This window comes from Condylura cristata, unplaced genomic scaffold (genome assembly GCF_000260355.1).
Source record: "Condylura cristata isolate star-nosed mole 26May11 unplaced genomic scaffold, ConCri1.0 scaffold00020, whole genome shotgun sequence".
Lineage (NCBI taxonomy): Eukaryota > Metazoa > Chordata > Mammalia > Eulipotyphla > Talpidae > Condylura > Condylura cristata.
In genome coordinates this window covers 24441417-24446598 of record NW_004567121.1, presented here as the reverse complement: position 1 = coordinate 24446598, position 5182 = coordinate 24441417, and the positions used below count along the sequence as shown (strand labels likewise).

Genomic DNA, 5182 nt, shown 5'->3' with positions numbered 1-5182 from the left:
CCTTGTTCTTCAGTGTGGGTGCCTGGTGGCTCTGCCCACACCCTCCACATCCCGAGGTGTCTGCTCAGAAAACTCCCCGCACAGTCTCTGTGCTCTCGGCATGAGCACTGCAAGGATTCCTCAGGGGGAGCTGCTTCCCACATGAGCGCTCAAGCCACGCGTTCTCCACAGTGAGGCCTGGCTGATGAGCCCCTAGAATCACTTCGGTGCTCATGTGGGTCAGAGACCTGGGCGATCCTAGATGTCCACTTTATGGGTATGGGTGGAGGGCAGTGCCTGTCCCGACTGACTTCTTCCCAAATGTATTTTTTTTCTTATGCAGAACTAAGACCCTGCATAACCCTGCTTGCCACCCAGCTAAGGCCACAGGGCGTATGTTTTATTTTGTCATTTGATTAGAGGACAATCAGGATCCAGACACTGGAGATAATCAGAGTCCTGCAAATGTTCCATGTCTCTTCCAGCGGACTCAGCCGAGACTCCTCAGTGGCGGCTTTGACGTCTCGGGCAGTCCAAGCAAACTTGGGGGGCAGGCACGGAGCAAGAGGACCTGTTGGGGTCAGAGCCAGATTCTTGAGAGATCACTAAGCACTCGCCTTGGAGAAAGACAAAGATGCTCAAATGCAGGAGGCCCCGGCAGAGTAAAGACTTGCCTTCCTCTGAGTGACGCATCAGCCTGCAGAGGCCGGAGACCAGGAGACAGCAGAGGGGGCACAGGTACCCCCTGCTGGCAGGACTGAACCACCCCCGCCCTCCCCCCCCCTTTCCCCCCCCCCCCCCCCCCCCAGGACGAGACTGTTTTTGCCCATTCCACAAAAATTCCTCAGAGGTCCCCTACCTACCCCCGCTGCTAGGTCGGAGTCCAAACACAGCCCCCCTCAGCACCTGAGTGCCCGCAGCAAAGTGGAGGGGAGTGGGGGGCCACACATCCCCTCAAACTCCATGCAGATGGAAGCACAGACCAGGGGCAGCTTCGCCTCTGTTCCAGCTGAGAGTCAAGAGAGGTTTCTCTCACGCGCACGTCATGGATCCAAGCGACATTCTTGCATGGACACTTCCCTCCAACAGCAGTCAACTTTCCTGTCTGTGTGGTTGAGAAGCCTCAGCTCTTCTCTGCCTCCTCTGCTTTTCTTGAATTGTAAACTCTTGTATCTTAGGTGTATTTTTGCTAGTTTGCTTACTTAAAATAATGCAGCCTAAGGCACATAATGAAACATTCAAACAGCACTAAAAGACATGAAGGAAAAACACAGTCGGCTGTGACATTCCTCTCCTAAGTTCCTCCTGCAGACCTCTCCCTGACGTGTCCTTCCTGTCCATGGGCAGTGTGTGTGTCTGCACGGTTAGCCCTGACTGGTCTGCGTTAATGCCCGGGACTCCTGATGTCAGCAGATGGGGTGGTTGCTCCAGACCTTTATCTTCTCTCCTTCTATTCTTGAAAATATTTACTTCACATTTTTTTGTTAGATCAATATTCATTTTTTTTTATAATTATGTATGCACTATTCACTGCTGAGTGAAGAAATACTTTTAGGATCACATTTCTTTCTCACAGAAGTCTTTATTCATCCAGGAGATAATAATTACCTCATTTTCAAAAATCATCTTAGTCAATTTCATTATCCTAATAATTCTTCCAAAACTCTCCAACAGAAATTCAAAACCGCCCTAAACACTAACTTCCCTTGGTTAAGCGATGCTATAAAATGACTGTTTCCTTTTCTGCAAAGCCTGCCCCCTTGTGCCCTGCTGGGCTCCTGCCCATCCTTTCCTGCTACACAGCCCTGTCCCTAGATTTCCCTAGCTAGGAAAGGGTATGGCGCCAGGCCTCTGGCATCCTGAATTCCAACTCTTTCTGCTTCCTGGCTTATGTCCTTGGAGGGCCATTCCAGTTTTCCATTGGTCACATTTCATGGTAAGAACCAGCTCTGGAAAGGAGACACCCTTGCTTTCAAAGGAGGGTTAGCAGGTGTATGTTTGGGGGTGGGGAGTTCTCACATCACCAGGGGAAAATTCAGCCTGCCAGGTCTCAAAAAGAATTTCTTTGGCCTGTAGGAAGGGAGAGGTGGGCTTACTAGACCAGGAGCAGACCCATCCTGGTGAGAGCCAGACTGGGAAATCAGCAAGGTCAGAGTCCTCTTCAGGCAGAGGAGGGGGAATTGGCCCATTCTCAAGGTGCCACTTTAGTGCCGTGGGAAGCTGTTGTAAATATTAGCTTTGTTAGGATATGGCACATCACCACCATACTGACAGCCAGTCAACATGAAAGCACATGACATCACTTAGACAAACTCTCAGCGGGTGCGGCTTGCAGTGTATTAAGCCTCTAGACTGTGAAATCAGCCAAACACAGTCTCAACGTCCAGCAAGCCTATACTGTGGGTCTGGCACTCCTAAGTGGGCTTGGCCACCATTCTGTTACCTGCAGTTCTGCACTCCTAGGCGAGGTCAGAACTGCCGGGTCAGTCAGTCATAGGGGCCAAACCTTACAAGTTGCCTTTCAAATCAACCAAGAGCTTAAATCTTGATCACCCTGGGAAGGGTATGCAGGGGGCTCAGGACCATGTATGACAGGGATCCCAGAAGCTGATCAGCAGACCTCCTTGTTGACAAGACTGGAACCCTGGCTGGGGGTCTGAGGCTTGACCCCATCGCAATACCGAGTCATCAAGCAGATAAGAATCACTTGGAGGGCAGACTCACAGCCTGATACTGGAGGTGACAGAGCACATTTTCGGCCTCACCCTCGCCTCTTCCTTTGCCCTCTTCCCCTCACAACAATGCCGTGTGATTATCCTATCAACATAAAGGCCGGGATCTCGCTCTTTCGTGCATCCCGCTCCCGGCTCCCGTTCATCGGCACTCGTCAACGCAACACTACACCAACGCGCTCAGTGTCAACACTTCTCAAAGTACGAACCGGATGACTTTAAGCAGTTTTAACTTTGTCCACGATGTGGCAACGTCGGTGCAAAAGAAACAGACGTGATGCTTGAGAAGGAAAAGGGGCTGTCTGGTCACGCACACGCTGGAGCAGAGGAGAGCCATGTGGGGAGGTGAGGGAACAGGATGGGAGTGCACCCACTTGCCTGGTGAGCCCACGCAGTAAGGAGCTGCTTGAGCAGTTTGTAGGGAGTAGCCTGGAAGTCAAGTGGGCCCGGTGAGGTGTTTCTGTCGCCCTGGCCCGGGGGAAGCTACAGGGCTTATCTCACAGCATTGGTGTGGCTGCTTCTTTGCACAGAAGCCCAGTGAGCCAGGAGGGGTGGGGGTGCTCCTCGGCTTGGCATGCCGGCTGACAGTGAAAGCCAGGAGGAGAGACTCCGAAAAGAGTAGGACTGAGATGTTGCAGTAGCCACGGAAGGGAATGCTGGAGAGAAGTGAAATGTGCCTGGTCTCAGGAAAGCTGACTGACTTCAAAAGGGCAAGAGGGTCAGCAGGGTGGGCAACAGGCTTTATAGAAAAGTGTAGATAGGGCTGGGCTGGAGGTTAGCACAAGGTTATGTTGACTATGTGCTCCCTAGGAATCCAATGGGAAAGAAAATAGAGAAATAATTGAAAGAGTAGGAAGTTCACGCTATAATGGTCGTTACAAGATCATGTCAACTATGTTCTCCTGGGGATGGATAGGGGAGAAAATAGTGAAACAGTTGAGAGAATAGGAAGACGGGTTTAAGAAAATTATATACAAAAGTTGGGATGAGAACAAAACAAAGGAAGACCATGAGCTTGAAAGGACAAGTGTCTTTCTGTCGCTTGCGGAAATTGTTAGGGAGCCGTTCATGTGACCGGCACTTTGCTATGGGCACACCTGGGCTGACTGTCCAACAGGGACACAGACATCAGGTTATTAAAGGGGTGCTGATACAGTGAACTACAAATAGGAGAGAATTTCCTCTGCTTGATGAATGGTTTCTCCACAAAAGAACTGAGAGCTAACATCATACTTAATACTGAAAGATGAGTAATTTCCCCCAAGAAGAAAAACATAAAAATGTTTGTTCTCTCCACCTTTATTCAACTCTGCAGTAGACATTTTAGCCCTGACAATTTGAGAAGAAATAAGGAATAAAAGGTATCCTGATTGAAATAGAAGAAATAAAATTCCACTTGCTGATGGTGAGCTTCTATATATTTCAGATCCTAAGGTATCCCCTAAGAAACTGTGTGAACTAATAAAAGAGGTTAGCAAGGTGGCAGAGTATCAGTATATAAAAATCAATTTTATTTATATAAAAATTTTCTAAAATAATTGTTAGCAGAGGATGTTCTGAAATTGTAATTAAGGAAATAAGAATATAATAGATTAGGAATAAATTTCATAAAGGAAATGCAAGACTTCTGAATGCAATAAAACATTGCTGAAAGAAATTAAAGAGCTAAGAAATGGAGATATCATATGTTCATAGATCAAACACTTTATGTGATGAAGATGGCAATCCTCCCCAAATTAATCCACAGATTATATGATTGCTATCAAAATCCCAGCTGCCTTTTTTTTCTGCAGAATTTGTCAATTTTGATTCTAAAAAATATATGAAAGTATAAGAAGGCAGAATAACAGGCCCAATTTTGAAAAAGAAAAGAGAGTTAGAGACATGCTTCTGGATTTCAAAGCTTACTACATCAACTACTAGATGAATGGATAAAGAAATTGTGGTATATGTGTATCTTTTTACATATGTTTATGTAAATATATACACAGACATATGCCACATATAGTAAGTACATACTATTAATATTGCATATTATATATCATGCATCCTACTATTTACCACATATATATCATTATTCACCACCATATGTGTTATGATATATGTACATGTATAATAGTTATACATACAAACATCATAACGCAACTATATTAGAGAATGAGACAGGGTATTATGCTAAATGAAATAAGTCCAGCAGAGAAAGATAAGCAACATATGATCTCCTTATAGGCAGAATTCAAGAGAATGAGAAAAAAGAGCTTCGATGTACAGACTGGTTGTTGATAGGGGCTAGGGGTGGGAGAAATGGGTGAAGAGGATCAAAAGTTTAAAAAAAAAACAAAACAACTGAGGGCCTGTATCTCATTAACATTCATTTCTTTTTAACTTTCCATTAAAAAACAAACAAAACTCGGGCCCTCCCTGGTGGCACAGCGGGTTAAAGCACAGCACTGAGAATCTAAAGCTGCTTC

At 46.2% G+C, this 5182-nt stretch overlaps 1 protein-coding gene across 1 annotated transcript in view; it reads right to left on the bottom strand.

The window, feature by feature from the left end:
- Positions 1 to 359: 359 nt before the first annotated feature.
- CAPN13 (calpain 13) overlaps positions 360 to 5182 on the bottom strand; it is a 59621-nt gene continuing 54798 nt past the window's right edge. Inside the window, exon 21 of the mRNA XM_012727345.1 lies at positions 360 to 550. The gene's annotated coding sequence lies outside the window, so the exon portion shown is untranslated. The remainder of the gene's footprint in view (positions 551 to 5182) is intronic.